Source organism: Leguminivora glycinivorella, chromosome 21 (genome assembly GCF_023078275.1).
Source record: "Leguminivora glycinivorella isolate SPB_JAAS2020 chromosome 21, LegGlyc_1.1, whole genome shotgun sequence".
In the NCBI taxonomy this organism is placed as follows: domain Eukaryota; kingdom Metazoa; phylum Arthropoda; class Insecta; order Lepidoptera; family Tortricidae; genus Leguminivora; species Leguminivora glycinivorella.
In genome coordinates, this window is record NC_062991.1 from 11,412,328 (window position 1) to 11,433,249 (window position 20,922).

Genomic DNA, 20,922 nt, shown 5'->3' on the forward strand with positions numbered 1-20,922 from the left:
AGGTTGATCAAATATAAAGTGAGCCAAACTTTTTAACAAGTTTCAACATCACTTTATAGTTTAGAAGAAGGAAATAATATATCTCTATTTTGAAATAAATAACATTACTTATAAGTACTTCTTTTGGAAGAAAAATCACCAATACAGTCTGAAAATAAAGTCAGAGGGGGCAAACATAAAGCAATATGAAAGCAAAGCAAAACGATTGGCAGCTTATAAATAAATATTAGAGGGCAATCTTTACTTATTTTATTAATTCTATCTTTTATTTCATAAATTATCATATTAACAATTTTATTTTATTTTTAATTTAATTTGTTTAACGTATTTTGAATTTTAATGAAAGTATGAATTTTATAGTTGTAATTTTTATATACTTACATATTTTATGTTCAAGCTTTGTGTTACCGGGTAGGTACTCAGACAACAATTTATATAATATACAAACACATAGAAAACATCCACTTTGGAACAAATATTGTATCTATGTTCATCACACAAATAAAATGCCCTTACCTGGATTCGAAACCAGGACCATCGGCGTAGCAGGTAGGGACACTATCCACTAGGCCAGACCGGTAGGTAGGAGGTAGTCGGAGGAATGTTGAGAAATTCAAACCGAACAAAAAAATATTGTATAGGTTTCATCTGTCACGTGGCTTTTCAACGTTAACTTTATAAAAGGAAAAGTTTTTTGTTAAATGAAGAAATGTTCGGCAGTCTGTCTGTTAGGTTGGTATTAATTTAGTGGTTAGGTAGGATGTATTTTTTAAATATTACTGATAGGGGTATTTAGAAAAACAAAGAAAACAGGGTTTAGATCTACAAAACGTTTAGATCTAGAAATCGATTATTAGCATTTAGGCAGGGATCAAAATAACACTTCTCAGTTGAATGGCCATATTTTTTTAGTTAAGCACATTTTTTTTATTTTATTTAAACAATATTGAACATAAACAACAGTAGGGAACTTGACTGTTCTTAAATTAAAAATATTTTATACCATGAAAATATTTTATACCATGCACGAAATATAAGCATTACATAATTATAAGAAAAACCTGGACAGTAGTTATTTTTAAATCCAATTTCTATTTAATAAGTCAGGTAGAAATAAGTATATAAAGTAACTGGATTGACCGTGACGTCACTCAATTCGAAATCATATTAATTCCATATAAAGTCGTTCACATTCGTTTTGACAGTTCTTAAAAAGAAGCTGATTTGACTAGGAAAGTAGCCAATTTCCTCACAGGTGACGTGAAAAGCAGTATAATTATGTTGCGACAGCAAAATTCTTTTCAACTTAGGGGTTAACTTTAATCCTTCATTACGCTCAGGATTCTATTTAAGAATGATCGCATATACTAAATATACCAAAGAATAACCCATATGACGTGTATCTTCCGGTTTCGATACAAACAAGGAAATAAAGTGATAATCCTCGATTCACAACGAGGAAACTGGTTACATAACACCAAAGAGGATCGAGTATTATAGAGAGTTACTGTCGAAGTAAAATGTGTACTCACAGTGCATAGACTGCCATCTCTTGACACAGGCTTAAAACTTTTGAACCTTAGTTTTGACAACTTGGCCCATATTCTTAGCTTGATATGTGTTAAAATGTCAAATATTAATAATAGCGCCATCTAGCTGAGCGTACCCCAAAGGTGTACCTAATGCCATCTAGGCCACCGTAGGGTGAGGTTGCCAACAATGAGCCACCAAAAATTTAAATCTTAATAAGTCAGTCATAATAGGTCCAAATTCAATTTTTTTTATTCAGTGCATTTGTTATTTATCTAGCTCTAAATTTTCATCATTATTTTTTAATAAAACTGAATAGAAGTCGAGATATTTTAGTTTTTTTAAAAGATGAACAATGGCTCATTGTGTACAATCTCTGGTACAGACTGAACCGGTACTATGTATTCAATGAACCGGCCTAGTACACAATGAACCTACCATTATATAATTGCATAGTTTTTGATAAATAATTGCAAAATATACAAACTGATTTAGGTAAATATGGGGCAATTTAATAAATACAACATTCACAATGTCAAAAATGCTTATTTATTTAAACTAAGAGTAGTTTACTAATGTAATCGTCACAATATTCTTCGTTATATGAAAAATAAAGTCTTGCACTTCAAAAAACTTAAATAATATATGTATTATCATATATTTTTGTACTATATAGTAACGTTATATTAGATATATTTATATTAACTCTTAAACATGGCAAAAGTTGTACAAAATAGACCTTCCAAAGGCTAACTAGAGAATTACCTAGAGAACCTCCTGGTTCATTGAGTACTCTAGCCTTGTGGTTCAATGTGTGCTAGATATACATTTTCACTTTTTAAATTCGGTAAAAAATAAACGGCACAAGAAAGCCACATCAGTGAATGTCAAAAAGATAGAGAAATAGTCACTCCGCACAACTGATTAATTAGATAAATCAAACATAACTACATTCTGAGAAAATAAAAAAACTAAATACTTAATTTTTTTCTGTTTTCTTGTCCAAAATCACAAAATACTTCACTACACGTGCAATTTCAACGCGGACCGGCCGCCGACTGGGGAGCGAGCGGGGGAACCTTAGCGGCGCGTGCCTATGTTCGCAGTGCAGTTTGGCAACGTCGCATTTTCGAATAAAACCGTTGGTTCCTTGTGTACCACTGGTCCTCTGTTGCCCACCTTACCCTACCTTTTTCTGTATGGTACTGAGGTACGTTTTTTTCTTAGACTTTATCTGTCTATACGGAGTTATATTTGTATGTCTTTGCATAACACAAATGGTGCTATGTCGTAGTTCTCCGTACTGTTTGTTACTATAGTTTGCCGAAGTCTAACGGAAATTTTGCGATGACGTAGTACGCTAATATGTTTGACAATTTGATTTTGCGTGTTTGGATTTTAATTTGTTGATTCAAATGGATTTTATGATGGACAAATTTGGGCAATGGAGTCGGTCGCTACTTCTATCATTCCATTATTACATATCGTCACTACTTTAATAAAATCTCGTATCTCACGCTGCTCCTCAAAGTTAAAACGCAGTAAGTCTATATGCATTTCCATACATACTTACAACAATTTTCTTTTCATTGACTGACGAAGATACAAGTTCTTTTAAAAGTAGTGACGATATGTATAATAGTTTAACATTTAACTGTGAATCACATTAAATAATTTGTATGCCAATTAATAAATAAATAACTTCAATTTACTAGCGCAAAAAATATCCAAGAAATTCAAACCAGGAAAGTCACAGGAAAATCTTGTACCTAACAAATACATTTCTTTCAATAATTGAGAAGGAAAAAGTTCAAAAAGTTGCAAAGAACAGAGAGTAAGTGTATTGTACCAAGAACTCCGTAAACCTATGGAAAAGTTCGACTCGGCCACGTGACTATTTTCCCATTTTAAAAGGACATATTTCAACTAAATAAATTATGAGTTATGACCTTTTGGATGTGATTAACTTTGCGATTTCTTTCTCTGTAACAAAGTATTTGTTCTATTGTTTTTAAAATAATCGCCTTGAGTTTTTCTGGAATGATCTTAAATGTGTTTTTCTTTTAATTTTCTAGATGGCTTAGACGTACATTCGGTATAAAAGAAGAAAGCCTAATATGGAGATCTAATAAGAAACATAATTGCAATAAATAAAGCATATATAAAAAATACGATACCTGAAAAAACTATTTGTAGGACTTTAAAATTGAATAGTTAGGTAGTGTTTGATTTACCTATCCGAAATACACAATAATTGTGTTAGGTTTTCGAAAAATATAATGTCTACTTTGAAAATTCTTAACAAACTTTACAATTCGATAACATAAGTTGACAGCTATTTTGATAACCTCGCTAGACATCACGTAAACGACATTAATAGGAAACGACATTTATATGCAGTGTAAGAAGTATCTCCACTTAATAAATCACGTCAATTCGACACTCCGTTTTGCCGTGAAAGACGGACAAAAAAACAGACACACACACTTTCCCATTTATAATATTAGTATGGATATATATATCGTTGTCTGAGTACCCACAACACAAGCCTTCTTGAGCTTACCGTGGGACTCAGTCAATCTGTGTAAGAATGTCTTATAATATTTATTTATTTATTTATATGCTCTGAGCTGCCACCTTGCCTTGGTAAGACACTACAACCTTTATAAAATACACCAATTGCCCGCATCTATTTCTAGCACAGCGGTTACTTGTGACGTGACCTTTCAAGGATAATGTTTTGGCCAGATTACGCAATCTCATATAATTTCCGTACACATAACAATTTAGCGAACTATTACCATAAAACGCGGATATTCACGAGGAAAAATATTATTGTAAAATGTTGACTTAGGACTCTTAGAACAAACGGAATATTTAGCAAGGTGACAGACGGACGGACAAACTGAAAATGTTAATGGTTAACAGTCTACAGATATAGTGGGAAATAAATTTAAAAGTGGAAAATGTCTGCCTTGGGTGAGACTTGAACTCACGGCCTCTGGATCGATACTCCAGCGCTCTGCCAACTGAGCCACCAAGACTTCAACCAAGCCAGCGAAATTTTCCACTTTTAAATTTATTATAAGCCTAATGGCATCGATTGCAGACGTTTCTGCTAATCAGAAGTTAAAATATAGTGGGAAATGTTTTTAATATTTTCACGGAAACTCATCATGCATCATGCTCTTTCAGCTAGTCTCAGTACAAGAAAGTTGACCGAGCTAGCACGACAAATACGAACGTTTCGGAGAAAATAAGATTATGCACTAGTTAGAAAACTATTATAAACTATTATGTACAGGGAGCTGCAAAAGCTGCAAAAAATTTCAATCTCTCTAATTTTGCAGCTCACTATATATAGCAATATCCCTTAGACCAGTAAAAAAATCCTAAAAATCCCACATAGGTATCACGCCAACAAACTACTCCGATCTATCCTTTACCTTGACATTAGCTCGCTAGTACAAAGTATCTCGACTAGATCCATTACATAACTCGACCTTGCGTTGCGCAACTCACGTGCGCTTGCGCACGTGTTCGATCTAACTGCGCAAACGGCTTTAAAACTATACTAATAAGGTGTATTTCAGCTTGATGTTCTTTTAATGCGTTTTATCCTCTTGCCGCCCAATGTACATTGAAATGTACATTTGGTTTCAATGGAATTTTAACTTTCATCTAAACAAATAAAGTAGCATTTCTTTTGTTTCTAAAATTTTTTGAACAAATGATACTCAACTCAATTTCATCCTCTCTTGATAGAGAAATTGATCGTAGTGCGATAGAAATATGGTGCTTTTTAGCTTGATGAAGTTTTGATGCGTTTATCCTCTCATCTAATAGAAAACTAGTTGAGTTGTTGTACGTGTAAAATGTATCTAAAATTGGTTTGTTTTTGTTTGAATAAGCTATTAGAGTAAAGTGTTAGTTGATAGTTTAAACTAATAAACTATGTGTTTGTGTTTGATACTCCTATTTGTATATATATTTATGTAGTTAGAAAATACTTAGGTATTAGGTAGATAATCATAATATATCATATTACTACGCAATGTCAATTATGCACATTCCTTTTAAATAAATAGGGTAGACATTTAAATCATATGCATGTGATACCAATATATTGCGGGTCGAGCACACTAGCCTGGTGTCATCTATCTCGTCAGTGAAAATACCTAGCTTAAATGAATATTTAGGTATAGGATAAAAAATGATTTTAAGTTGTATTTAAAAATTTGCAATACTGCATTCAAAGATATTCTTTTTTTCCTTGGAGATGTATATTATGGTCTCCAAGAGAGAGTCGGAAGAAAATAAACAAACAAGGACCGAACAGAGTGCCTCAATGTAATCTTACTCAAAATTAAGACTACGTTACGGACCGCCTGTTGCTACCTATATGTTTAGCTATTTGTAATCTGTTATCCTTGTGGTGCAATAAAGAATATTTACTTACTTACTTACGGTAGCGAACATGCTAAAATGGAAAGGAGTCTTTTTTTAGATGTACTTTGACACGTAGAGACTCTATACGCCTCTTATTAATCATAGTAGCTTTGTACTTTGTATAATTTATTGAAATATTATAGTCTGTTAATATTTTTTTGATGAATTCTTTTAAATGTTAAATTGTATCTTGTTTTTTAATGCATGTTAATTATAAGATGTAATGTTTTGAAAAAAAGTGGCCCGCCGTGTTTCTTGCCGGTCCCATAGTGGATACGCCCCTCTAACTGAGGGGGGACTGAAATCTTCTCGAGGCTGAGGCGTAGGGTTAGAGCCGGCGCATACATATGCGCATTGTAATATGCCTACTTGGAAAAATAAATATTTCATTACATAAAATAATGCTAAATCAAATCCGACTAAAGTAATGTTCTGAAAAACAATATTCTGCCAAATATGTCGTATGCGTGGTAGTACTAATGCCAACTATTTTTTCTGCAAAATTACCATTCGACCAAAAGTGTTTCTGCGAAACATGTTGTGCGAAGTGTGTTTCAGACCAAAATTATTCTGCCAGATGAGGGTAACCCAAAAATTGAACCTGTGAAAAAATTAAAAACTGCGAACCAAGGACCAAAAATGTCATTCATACATTTTAGAAAAATTCAGTCGAAAACTATGTTCTGGCGGACTAGCCGACTAGTCGGTAGTCGGCCTAGTCGGCCAAATCAATAGTCGGCCCTAGATTTTACATATTTTTAGAGGAGATTCTTTACCTGGCAGCACTAAAGATCACGTTTTCTTATCAAATGGGCAGTGTGGCAACGAAGCTAATTTTATAACCGCCAGCGTATCATGCTTCCAATTTTATCACTTATCCATGTGGATAAGACATCTGTCACTCTCACACTGACATACTTGCCAAAGCGTGACAGATGTCTTATCCACGTGGATAAGTGATAAAATTGGAAGCATGATACGCCGGCAGCAAAATAGCCTGTTTTATATAATACTTTCGGGACTAAACGTTTTCAGGCCCGTGAACAGTCACATGGCAGGGAAGACTTTGAATCTCTTTTGTATTTTTAGAAAAAAAAAACATATTGTTGAAAAATTTTGCTCTTAAAACTGTTATTTTGAAAAGGCTTGTGTGTGGTTAGTTTCAGAGAAAACTGACTTCTGTTAATAGTGGAAAACGTGATCAGTACATTTAAAAAAAATCCTACTCGTACTGCAAGAATTACTTCAAATAAATAACGCATTATAAAATTGAAAGACGATTTGTACCAAAAATCCCGTAAATTCCACGTTGGAGCAGAGCTGAAATAGCAAATAATCTTAGGCTGGCTTATTCGTTTTTTTGAACTGCTAATGTAAAATACCCTATAATGGACGGTGATGCCAATGGACAGTTATGGACAATAAAAACACAAATCCTTAAAAATAAGTACCTATATAATTTTTTTTTTTTTTTAATTAGCCTCTTTTGTGTCCCACTGCTGGGCAAAGGCCTCCCCTCGCTTTCTCCACTCGACCCTGTTGTTGGCATTTTCCCACCATTTCGGGTAGAATGCGTCCAGGTCGTCCCGCCATCTCCTTTTTGGTCTGCCTGCACCCCGGCCTGCCCCGTCTATGGTGTTTCGCGGGTCCCAGTCTGTAAATATTTTGGCCCACCTTTCCTTTCCTTCCCAATATAAAATTAGTTTCTAAAAACTGACGACATTGTACCATAAACAAGAGTTATAGAGCTGCTTAATTTTGAAGTATCATTTAATTCGGTTAATTCTGAAGGATTTGGCGGCAAGATAAAAGTCATCAGATTACTGAAAAAAATATTATGACGAATTCTTAGTTGCTAAGAGAGTTGAGTTCATGTATAAAAAAATAATACTCGGTGTAAACTTGAATGAGTTTTACTTAATGCATTAGCCATGACATAAGGCATAAAACATACTAGTTTGTTACTCCAAAGATATAAAGAAATAGTGTTATTTTGCGAGTGTCCATAACTGGAACCGGAAAACTGCATACCTCCGATGATGGACAAGGAACATTTACGAAACCAAAATTTACATGGGTCATTCTACGAGACAGCGATTTTTGTCTTATTCCTCTGTCTTTTTTTATTTTTGAAATTTGACCAATAAAGACATACTCTTGTGAAAATATATTTATTTTTAGACATAACTATGGTTTTGGCCCATATTTTTATGAACTCATTCATAAAATAAATTCATTTTAACTTTTTGGTCCAGAGGAATAAGAAATTTAGGCCCAAAGGAATAAGATAAGTCAGGATAGGTTAACAAAAATGTTAAAAAACCGTATATTTATAAATTATATATTGTACTTTTGTTCACAAAACTATCAAAAAAGTATTCTAGAATATTTTTATATTTATTTTTATTAATAACATTCAGACTGTAAATGCACTAGGTGCTAAAAAAATCTATTTTTTTATTAATATTTTTAAAAAGATCTAAGTTTTTTTTATTAAGGTACTTTAAAATATAGGAAATCACTTGATAACTACTCTTCTTTTTGAAAGTCAGTTAAGAAAAACAAGAAAAATTTAGAAAATTTTTATTCCATTGTCAAAAATCCATAGGAATAAGGGACAGAGGAATAAGAAATTATCGAAAAAAACCAATGATTCATAATGTGTATATACAACGCGGCTGTCGTTAATAATATGAATAGATAGTACGTAAAGCAATTAATTAAGCAAAAAAGTACATTTTTAAAAGTTACAAAAATCGAACAGAGTAATAAGAATGATACCTGAACCACGGACAGAGGAATAAGATATTTACCTTCGTAATTCCGGAGCCACGTGCAACAGCCAACACTTCCACGTCGTACCACGTTCCGAGCGAGACTGATTATTCCCCGCGGGGGGAAGTTTGTCTACAATCTTCAATACATTTACGATACAGGCGAATAAAACCCGCACCAGAGAAATAAGAATTTTGTCGCGGACATCTCTTATTTCCTAAATTTTAAATACAAAATTATAGATAAAAAAATACTTGTTAAATTTTAGTAATGTAGTAACTAATAATGTATCCATGTACTCAATCAAAATATTCGTTAAGTTGACTGAATTGAAGTTATCATCACATGTTTAGAGAAAAATGGAGAACGGACACGACAGAGTAGTAAGAATAACGGATATATTTTTTTAATATAAAAAATTACAATGACCTTATACTAAAGCTAATCGATGTCCCAGTCGACTAGAGATATAAAGTATCTCTGAAAAAAAAAACAGGATTTTAAACTAAAGTTTTCAGTGAAATAAGCCTCCGGACATTGAAAATTAGGGTCTCGGAGAATCACCCACATCCTATGTTAAAATAACGCAAACTAATTTTATTTGGGGTATAGTGGGGTAGGAAAATTGACTCATTGAGTATCAGTTGGCTTTAAAAGTAAAATTTACTATCTATAATGGGGGATCCATTACTGGAGAACTGGCGTCCATGACTGGAGAAAAAAACACCTCGTTTTAATTTGTTTTATCTTAAAATGTCCATGATTGGGTACGTTACCTTACTCGCTTTCACGTAAAAAACTCATCATAATAATCGGTCCATTTGTTTGAAAGCTTTAGTTTCACTGATAATTACAACCTCCAGTTCTTTAAAGCAAGAGTAAAATGACTAAATCGGTGAGCTCCATCTTAGTGCGTTTTTCACATTATCCGATCCGATATCGGATGTCGGACTGATATTCCATACATTACAGGCGCTATCTTGAATTTGTTCCATTGAAATCCTTCAGACAACCGATATAGGATCGGATAATGTGACTAGACTCTCCACTTACCATCGGATGTGACTAGGGTCAATCGACGATCAGTGTACCAATAAAAAGAAGCTACGCATACTGGCACAAAAATTTCACCCCTTTCTTTTCAATCGTGGGTTAAAAAGTGTCTGACCGATCGGTCATTCTCGATAGGGATAGCTATTTATCAATAGATCTTTAGTCCTCAAATTAGAAGTCCTAACAAGGGGATTCGAAGGCAAACAATTCTGGAATTAGAAGGTGACATGGCACACGTTCAAGGGTATACAAATTTAGACGTGCGAAGTTTTCTGTCTGTCTGTCTGTCTGTCTGTTTGTCTGTCTGTGTGTGTGTCTGTCTGTGGTATCGTAGGTCCCGAACGGATGAACCGATTTCGATTTAGTTTTTTTTATTTGAAAGCTGTGTTAGTCGGGAGTGTTCTTAGCCATGTTTCATGAAAATCGGTCCACTAGGTCGCGGTCGGGGGTTTTTCAAAATTTTTTTGTATAGGCATAGTTATAGCAAGTTATAGTGACATCTTGCTACAGTAAATAATATAATTGCGGCAAATAGCGTGAATTATCAGTACCACAACTCTATAATAGGTGGCAACAGTGTCTCCTGGCATGAGAAGGCACATAGGTCACTTATCCTTGTCCCTAATAATAAGTAATACGATACTTAACCTAGACTTGGCCCATGAGATAACCGCCATGTGGGATGTTGATTCAACGATCATTGTTCCGATAGTCGTTTCAGCGAACGGTTTCATAACGAAGAGTCTCGACTAACACCTTAAGAGACTCTCGCTAGGTGCAGAAGGCGGTGATCTTGGACACGGCGCGGATAGTCCGGCGGTTCCTCTCTCTGAAAAAGGGTATAACTCAAATTGAGTGAAAAAGGGCACAAGTCCCACCTCGGACTTACTTGTGACCTTTTTCACCGAGTAAATTTGAGTTATACCTTTTTTCACTAGGCCTACAGATTTGTTAACTCTTCATGCTTTAAATCGATGAACCGATTTTTATAAAGTTTGGTTGATTGACTGGTTTAGATGCATTAATTCGCGTGAAAGAAAATAAGGTAAGGTGCATTAGGGTAATTCCGAATGACAGAAATGCTCGGGTAATTTCGAAAGGGAACCTTGATAATTATAATGGAAATAATGGTGATTTTTATTTCGTAATTACCCTAAGAATGCACCTTACATAGTTTATCTTTCATCATTATACCTACTCAGATGAAGTCTAAAACAGCAAACAATGAGGAAATCATCATCATCATCAATTTCCACGTCAGTGAAAGCCAGTTTTATCTTAAAAGTAATAAAGTTATAAAAGAATGGTTCATTTCCGCAGTACAACAATAAAATATGGAGTTTTGTAATACGACTGTATATTTTATGCAACTATGAAATATCGGATATTGCATCACAGACTGTGCTTTAAAAATACATCAAAATAGTCTGAAAACCTTCATTCTAAAATAAACTTTAAGTTTGTATGATAAAGATTGAGTTTGATAAAACTATATTGTATGTTAGTTTTATTGTAAACTATGTAACAATAAAAACGTAGATTCACGTGTTAGTCGTCACGTGAACGTTATTTTATATTAACACGTGAACTATTGTGAACTTCAGGTATTGTAAGCTTGTTTGCTACTTCGATTGTTAGTAACTATTAGTTATGAAATCGTAGTAAACTAAATGGGCACGTTTGTACTCATATTATGTTATGAGTTATGAGTTTACAAATCCTGGAAAATTTGGTACTGTTCAACCTCAATCATCATCATAATCATTTTTTCTTACCCTTCTCCCAATACCTGGTCGGCGCAACAGATCATCCTCCTCCATTCCTCTCTATTAGCCGTCATTTCCATACATTACCTTTAAACTAGGGAACAAATGAAATTATTTTATTGAATATTTTTTGATTTGTTCTTTTTCAAGTAGTCACACTAAATAAATTATATAAATTATAAATTGAAATAGATATCATACACGAAAAAAAAAACGACAAGGCCCACTGGTGGTTGAGCCGGAAATCGAACCCGGGTCTTCAGCTTACGCGGCTAACGTCATTACCACTAGACCACCCGCCCGCCAGCCTCCAGTGCGCCTTGTGTTTTTTTCTTTTGTGTATGATATCTATTTCAATTTATAATACCTTTCACTCTCATATAATTCTTCACATTCCATCCATCTTTTCTGAGGTATTCTACTACCCTTTTATCCATCCACCTTCATATTTGGGCGTTTTCCAAATTACACTCGTGTCATTGTACTAAAGATGCTGGCAATATTTTCTCGTTATATTCCTATGCATTGTGCATTGTGCGAGAAAGACCAGATCTTCGTCCAAGAGACACTTCTTCACACACAATACATCTGCACGCTGGGAACCCATGGACCATGGTCCTAAAGTTTCAACGCCAAATAGTACAAAACTTATCCATTTAAGTAAAATATGTCAAAGAGTACTTAAAACAAAATTAGACGGTCTCTTGCCTTATAAACATGTTCCATTAGTTTAGATGGAACATGTTTATAAGGCAAGAGACCGTCTAATTTTGTTTTAAGTACTCTTTGACATATTTTAGTGGCACTGAAGCTTTAGTAGTTTCATGTGTTCTGCCTACCCCTGTATGGGATACAGGCGTGATTGTATGTATGTATTAGTTTAGATTTTCATACGTCCCATTTTAATCATTGTTAGATCAGGAAATTGGTGACAAGTATAGTATTATTGTATTGTATCATCTTCATAGACGTTCAAGGCTAGCTATTACGTCAATAAGTCAGACTTTTCAAGCGCAACAAAAGTTTTCTGTCTAGTAATAAGTTACGGACGTATAATGCCTTACATTGAACGCACATAGTAAACGAAAACTACTCACTAGGGCTCTTTAGTCACGTTACCTTAACTTGGGGTGTTTAGGGTCAAAACTGACTTTCAAACCTCAAAATATTATCACACTTGCGATTTACAAGCGAGGCGAGAGCGAAGCGAGCGCGCAGCGAGTTCGTCGCGAGCCCGTAACTAATTCGCAGCGAGTGCGTCGCGAATTCGCCGCGAGCGCGTAACGAATACGCTGCGTATTCGCTGAAAGTGATCTGCGTCTTAGACAGTCACTTACATAATGGATTCCGACGACGAAACACTTCTGTTAGCTTTATTGCTTCGAAGAAGTAAGAAACGAAAACTAAAGCAGAAACGGCGTGTTTGGGAGGATCCATTTTTAAGTAATCGACTGCAAGAGAGCGACTATTATGTGCTGTTTTGTGAACGAATCAAAAAATTTTTAAATTTTATAAATGCCTCGATATCGATTCCAACAGTGTTTGATTGTTTCGCCATTATTGTTACTGTCCGCTCACACTCGTAGATAATAAACTACTACAAGTGATAGGATTAAACTAAAGTGGGTAGAAATGCATTTTGCTGACGAAGGTACAGCATATCTAGACGCGGCGAACTCGCTACGAAATCATTGCGCGCTCGCGGCGAAGTCGCGACGCACTCGCTGCGAATTGGTAACGGGCTCGCGACGAACTCGCTGCGCGCTCGCTTCGCTTTCGCCTCGCTTGTAAATCGCAAGTGTGATAAGGCCCTAACAAGTTCGACTTGTTGCGGTTTATCCGTTTGAATCAGCCAAACGTATGTTTAAAACAATATGTGTCAGGTTGTTTTTATAAAATCGACTTGTTGATTCAAATATATTGCCGATTCAAATGACAAGTAGCTTGTTGTTTGAACCATTGAACGAACATGAAAACTGGTTGTATTTTCTCTCAGTGTAAGAACCACACTCACCCCAAATTACGGTAGTCGGTAGAAACTTTTAATCTATGAGCCCCTTAAAATATTTGATAGCATTTTATGTGTCGGATCCAGCAAATTAATCAAATTGATTCCTGCCTCAACAGATTTATCACGGAAAAACGTGTTAGACGCACGTGGCTACAACATGTGATCGGAAACTATTAAATGTTACCTCACCATGGGATCAGACTAGAATAATGCATAGAGAAGTCCTGTTGACCGTTGGAATGGTGATGTTGACGTAGGTTGAGTCTCGTTTTGACCAAAAGACAATATAACTGCGTAAAAGACTACTAAAGTAAAAAAAAACGTACCTCGAAACAGTAGGAACCATAAAAATAGGCTTGTTTAGAAGTCGTTTTTCGGTAGGATGGACCTAATATTAATATTAGCCAATTTTAACACAAATCAGGCATGTGGGGCAAATTATCAAAATTGAGGTTCCAAATGATTTAACCTTGTGTCGAAGGATGGCGGTCAGTGCAACTGGACTACACATACTACTTTGGCGAAAATCCATGACATATTATTTGGTTCTCATGATTCTGATCGTCAGATCAGTTAAGAGTTACAATATCTCCACTCATTTCTCCTTTCACGGACAAAGAGTCAGTTACCACAAAGTTTTTTCGACTTCCACATCATTGATTCTCAGTATTTAATAAGTTGGTAAGAGCTAAAGTTATACCTACTTCCTGTAGAAATATCGGTCGCCCTGGCCCGGTCCATCAGGCCTAGCACATGATTGGAGTGAGATTGTATCGTGCCGAGAAAGACTATCCGTCCTTATGTCATTAATAAGATTAGAAAAAGAAAAGTGTTGTTTTAGCCCTGCTGAGTCGATCAGTGAGTATCCCTTAAATATGCCTTAAAGTGGAAAGAAATATGCCTTAAAATAATTCATACGCTTTATCAGGCGTCACCAATAAGTTTCTTCAGGGGTCCAGCGTGAATAGCCGAATACACAAACGCTCACGAAACGCTCACGAAACGAAACGCTCGTAGATATCTATCTATATCTTGCGTATTGGCGCGACAGAGCCAGACTGCCTTTGCCTGTTTCGCGTCACAGAAATGCCATTCGGCTACGGGGCCTGATTGTAAGAAAAAGACGACCATATCGTTCCGTCCCGGACAGAACTAGTCGTTTGTAAAAACTTAATTATGAAGTCTAGCACTGATTCTATTCTACACAGATAATAAAGGAGACAATGCGAAACTAATATTATTATTTTTGCATAGCCAATACCGTTTCCAATCTCTTGAATAATTTCACGTGGCTCCACATGTGTTTCAAGAATGTGATTACATTTGTGACATTACCATAGCATCGTAACGACCAATTACATGTAATTAGATTAACGTCACGTGAATCCCTTGGCTTTAACGTCACGTTTACGTTACAACGTGAAAACTGCAATTGTTTACTCATTCACATATGTCCACATCACCAGTTATTATTGAACTCCTCTACGATACTAGAAATAATAGTATCTATAGTCTATTGGTACAGAGAAACTAAGGCCCTACCGCGAGTACCACACTTCTCATTTGTCGGTCAATAAAGTGACTATAGAAAGACGCTCGATTGTCGACTTCCACGGTAAGCCCCGAGGCAACTTACACTGGTATAGTTCGTGTCATCCACGAAGGCGCGTTTTAACCTTTAATATAATAAGACTGTAAGAGTCGAAGCGCGCGCCTTCATGAATGACAGAATTTACTATAGCGTCCACACGTGAGGACTTACGTAACCGATAACGTGTCTGAATTCCATTTTCGAATTCGTAACAGGCTGTTTTATGAAATGGCTGGCACGATATTATATATAATTTAAACTTTTTCATGTTGTTTACAATAGGATATTTCCTTTAAGTGTTTTGTAATTTTAAAATGGTTTTTTATGGCTGTTAAGTTTTTAGGAATTTATTAGAATTTTGATCTGTATCCTTATTTATGTAGAAGATAGTCAACACGTGTTTGATATGAAATGGCTTATACAGTCCAAATATAGATTTAGACTACTTCAGACTCCATTCTCTTACAATGGGTAGATAGGAAAAAATGGAAAAATTTACGCTTCCGGCGGGACTTGAACCCGCATCATTTGCAATCCGTGCAAGGCTCTTAACCAATTGAGCTATGGAAGCCGCGCCGGACTTCGCAAATCTTTCCATGCCTTTCCTTATGTACACACGTCTTGGGGTGACGTCGTTGGGGTTTTCCATTTTTTCCTTTAATATAAAAATGTTTAGAATCGTTAGCAGACGTTTCTGCTTGTTAAAAATAAATGGGTAGATAGATCCATACTTAATATTATAAATGGGAAAGTGTGTGTCTGTTTGTTTGTCCGTCTTTCACGGCAAAACGGAGCGACGAATTATCGTGATTTTACTTTTTGTCTCTTTCTAACACGAGTGAGGCCACGGGCAAAAGCTAGTATACATATAAATTGTCTTTTACCTACTCTTTTTAACACGCTTTTATTAGGTCGTCGTGTATGTAACTATGTATGTAATGGAATCTAAGGAAGCTAATTTAACCATCTTCCAGGAGTCGTAGCGTAATGAAAATTGGCAGCTATATGTAGTTCCGATGACAATACAATAATATGGTACTGTTGAGCTGATCTGATGATGGAGTCGGAGGATATGAACTGGAACTACATGATGGAACATCGTATCATAGCCGTTTTTGGGTTTCTTAGAAAAGTCTTGTAATGAACTTTGACTACAATTAGGTTTCAAGGTCTGCTGATGAAGCCGAAAGATATGAACTGGAACTACATGATGGAACATCGTATCATAGCTGTTTTTGGGTTTCTTAGAAAAGTCTTGTAATGAACTTTGACTACGATTAGGTTTCAAGGTCTGATGATGGAGCCGGAAGATATGAACTGGAACTACATGATGGAACATCGTATCATAGCTGTTTTTGGGCTTCTTAGGAAAGTCTTGTAATGAACTTTGACTACAATTAGGTTTCAAGGTCTGATGATGGAGCCGGAAGATATGAACTGGAACTACATGATGGAACATCGTATCATAGCTGTTTTTGGGCTTCTTAGAAAAGTCTTGTAATGAACTTTGACTACGATTAGGTTTCAAGGTCTTATGATGGAGCCGGAAGATATGAACTGGAACTACATGATGGAACATCGTATCATAGGTGTTTTTGGGCTTCTTAGAAAAGTCTTGTAATGAACTTTGACTACGATTAGGTTTCAAGGCCTGATGATGGTGCCGGAAGATAAGAACAGAAAAAGGGGGGGGGGGGGCTCGAGGGGGGAAGCATGAAAGGAAGATCAACGTAGTATTTAAAATAAGTTGGGTTAGCGTTTTCTTGTGACCTTTAAGATCAAAAAAAGGGGGGTTCGGGGGGCGAAGCCCCCCGCATGAAAGAAAGATCAACGTAGCATTTAGAATAAGTTGGGTTAGCGTTTTCTTGTGACCTTTAAGAGCAAACAAAGGGGGGCTCGGGGGCGAAGCCCCCCGCATAAAAGAAAGACACACGTTGTATTTAAAATAAGTTGGGTTAGGGTTTTCTTGTTACCCTTAAGAGCAACGAAAAGGGCGGCTCGGGGGGCGAAGCCCCCCGCATAAAAGAAAGATTAACGTAGTATTTAAAATAAGTTGGGTTAGCGTTTTCTTGTGACCTTTCAGAGCAAATAAAGGGGGGCTCGGGGGGCGAAGCCCCCGCATGAAAGAAAGATCAACGTAGTATTTAAGATAAGTTGGGTTAGCGTTTTCTTGTGACCTTTAAGAGCAAACAAAGGGGGGCTCGGGGGGAGAAGCCCCCCGCATAAAAGAAAGATAAACGTTGTATTTAAAATAAGTTGGGTTAGGGTTTTCTTGTTACCCTTAAAAGCAACGAAAAGGGGGCTCGGGGGCGAAGCCCCCGCATAAAAGAAAGATTAACGTAGTATTTAAAATAAGTTGGGTTAGCGTTTTCTTGTGACCTTTCAGAGCAAACAAAGGGGGGGGGCTCGGGGGCGAAGCCCCCGCATAAAAGAAAGATCAACGTTGTATTTAAAATAAGTTGGGTTAAGGTTTTCTTGTGATCCTTAAGAGTAAAGAAAAGGGGGCTCGGGGGCGAAGCCCCCGCATGAAAGAAAGATCAACGTAGTATTTAGAATAAGTTGGGTTAGCGTTTTCTTGTGACCTTTAAGAGCAAACAAAGGGGGGCTCGGGGGGCGAAGCCCCCCGCATAAAAGAAAGATCAACGTAGTATTTAAGATAAGTTGGGTTAGCGTTTTCTTGTGACCTTTAAGAGCAAACAAAGGGGGCTCGGGGGCGAAGCCCCCGCATAAAAGAAAGACCAACGTAGTATTTAAGATAAGTTGGGTTAGCGTTTTCTTGTGACCTTTAAGAGCAAACAAAGGGGGGCTCGGGGGGCGAAGCCCCCCGCATAAATGAAAGATCAACGTTGTATTTAAAATAAGTTGGGTTAGCGTTTTCTTGTGACCTTTAAGAGCAAACAAAGGGGGGCTCGGGGGGCGAAGCCCCCGCACGAAAGAAAGATCAACTTTGTATTTAAAATAAGTTGATTTAGGGTTTTCTTGTGACCTTTCAGAGCAAACAAAGGGGGGCTCGGGGGGCGAAGCCCCCCGCATAAAAAAAAGATAAACATTGTATTTAAAATAAGTTGGTTTAGGGTTTTCTTGTCATCCTTAAGAGTAACGAAAAGGGGGGCTCGGGGGGCGAAGCCCCCGCATAAAAGAAAGATCAATGTAGTATTTAAAATAAGTTGGGTTAGCGTTTTCTTGTGACCTTTAAGAGCAAACAAAAGTATTTAAGATAAGTTGGGTTAGCGTTTTCTTGTGACCTTTAAGAGCAAACAAAGGGGGGCTCGGGGGGCGAAGCCCCCCACACGAAAGAAAGATCAACTTTGTATTTAAAATAAGTTGATTTAGGGTTTTCTTGTGACCTTTCAGAGCAAACAAAGGGGGGCTCGGGGGGCGAAGCCCCCGCATAAAAAAAAGATAAACATTGTATTTAAAATAAGTTGGTTTAGGGTTTTCTTGTCATCCTTAAGAGTAACGAAAAGGGGGGCTCGGGGGGCGAAGCCCCCCGCATAAAAGAAAGACCAACGTAGTATTTAAGATAAGTTGGGTTAGCGTTTTCTTGTGACCTTTAAGAGCAAACAAAGGGGGCTCGGGGGGCGAAGCCCCCGCATAAATGAAAGATCAACGTTGTATTTAAAATAAGTTGGGTTAGCGTTTTCTTGTGACCTTTAAGAGCAAACAAAGGGGGGCTCGGGGGGCGAAGCCCCCGCACGAAAGAAAGATCAACTTTGTATTTAAAATAAGTTGATTTAGGGTTTTCTTGTGACCTTTCAGAGCAAACAAAGGGGGCTCGGGGGCGAAGCCCCCGCATAAAAAGATAAACATTGTATTTAAAATAAGTTGGTTTAGGGTTTTCTTGTCATCCTTAAGAGTAACGAAAAGGGGGGCTCGGGGGGCGAAGCCCCCCCGCATAAAAGAAAGATCAATGTAGTATTTAAAATAAGTTGGGTTAGCGTTTTCTTGTGACCTTTAAGAGCAAACAAAAGTATTTAAGATAAGTTGGGTTAGCGTTTTCTTGTGACCTTTAAGAGCAAACAAAGGGGGGCTCGGGGGCGAAGCCCCCGCATAAAAAAAAGATAAACGTTGTATTTAAAATAAGTTGGGTTAGGGTTTTCTTGTTACCCTTAAGAGTAACAAAAGGGGGGCTCGGGGGGCGAAGCCCCCCGCACGAAAGAAAGATCAACTTTGTATTTAAAATAAGTTGATTTAGGGTTTTCTTGTGACCTTTCAGAGTAAACAAAGGGGGGCTCGGGGGGCGAAGCCCCCCGCATAAAAGAAAGATAAACATTGTATTTAAAATAAGTTGGTTTAGGGTTTTCTTGTGATCCTTAAGAGTAACGAAAAGGGGGGCTCGGGGGGCGAAGCCCCCCCCCCATACAAGAAAGATCAACGTAGTATTTAAAATAAGTTGGGTTAGCGTTTTCTTGTGACCTTTAAGAGCAAACAAAAGTATTTAAGATAAGTTGGGTTAGCGTTTTCTTGTGACCTTTAAGAGCAAACAAGGGGGCTCGGGGGCGAAGCCCCCGCATAAATGAAAGATCAACGTTGTATTTAAAATAAGTTGGGTTAGCGTTTTCTTGTGACCTTTAAGAGCAAACAAAGGGGGCTCGGGGGCGAAGCCCCCGCACGAAAGAAAGATCAACTTTGTATTTAAAATAAGTTGATTTAGGGTTTTCTTGTGACCTTTCAGAGCAAACAAAGGGGGCTCGGGGGCGAAGCCCCCGCATAAAAAAAAAAAGATAAACATTGTATTTAAAATAAGTTGGTTTAGGGTTTTCTTGTCATCCTTAAGAGTAACGAAAAGGGGGGCTCGGGGGCGAAGCCCCCGCATAAAAGAAAGATCAATGTAGTATTTAAAATAAGTTGGGTTAGCGTTTTCTTGTGACCTTTAAGAGCAAACAAAAGTATTTAAGATAAGTTGGGTTAGCGTTTTCTTGTGACCTTTAAGAGCAAACAAAGGGGGCTCGGGGGCGAAGCCCCCCACACGAAAGAAAGATCAACTTTGTATTTAAAATAAGTTGAGTTAGGGTTTTCTTGTGACCTTTCAGAGCAAACAAAGGGGGGCTCGGGGGGCGAAGCCCCCCGCATGAAAGAAAGATCAACGTAGTATTTAGAATAAGTTGGGTTAGCGTTTTCTTGTGACCTTTAAGAGCAAACAAAGGGGGGCTCGGTGGGCGAAGCCCCCCGCATGAAAGAAAGATCAACGTAGTATTTAAGATAAGTTGGGTTAGCGTTTTCTTGTGACCTTTAAGAGCAAACAAAGGGGGCTCGGGGGCGAAGCCCCCTCATGAAAGAAAGATCAACGTTGTATTTAAAATAAGTTGGGTAATGGTTTTCCTGTGACCCTTAAGAGCAAATAAAGGGGGCTCGGCAAAAAAGAAATACTTAAATTTTGTTTGAATTAGTTGAAATGTGACAATATTTTCTAATCGAGTCAAACAAAATCCCACTAGCTGAGAGCTTCAAAACAATGTATGGCGAAAGTATGTCCCTCTAATGTCTTCAAAAAGTCCGCGATGGCACATGTCTATATTGTCTATCTTTTACGGATAACTTACTAGGTATAATAGTTATTTGTTATATATAATAGTTATTTTCTTGTGATCCTTAAGAGTAACGAAAAGGGGGGCTCGGGGGGCGAAGCCCCCCGCATACAAGAAAGATCAACGTAGTATTTAAAATAAGTTGGGTTAGCGTTTTCTTGTGACCTTTAAGAGCAAACAAAAGTATTTAAGATAAGTTGGGTTAGCGTTTTCTTGTGA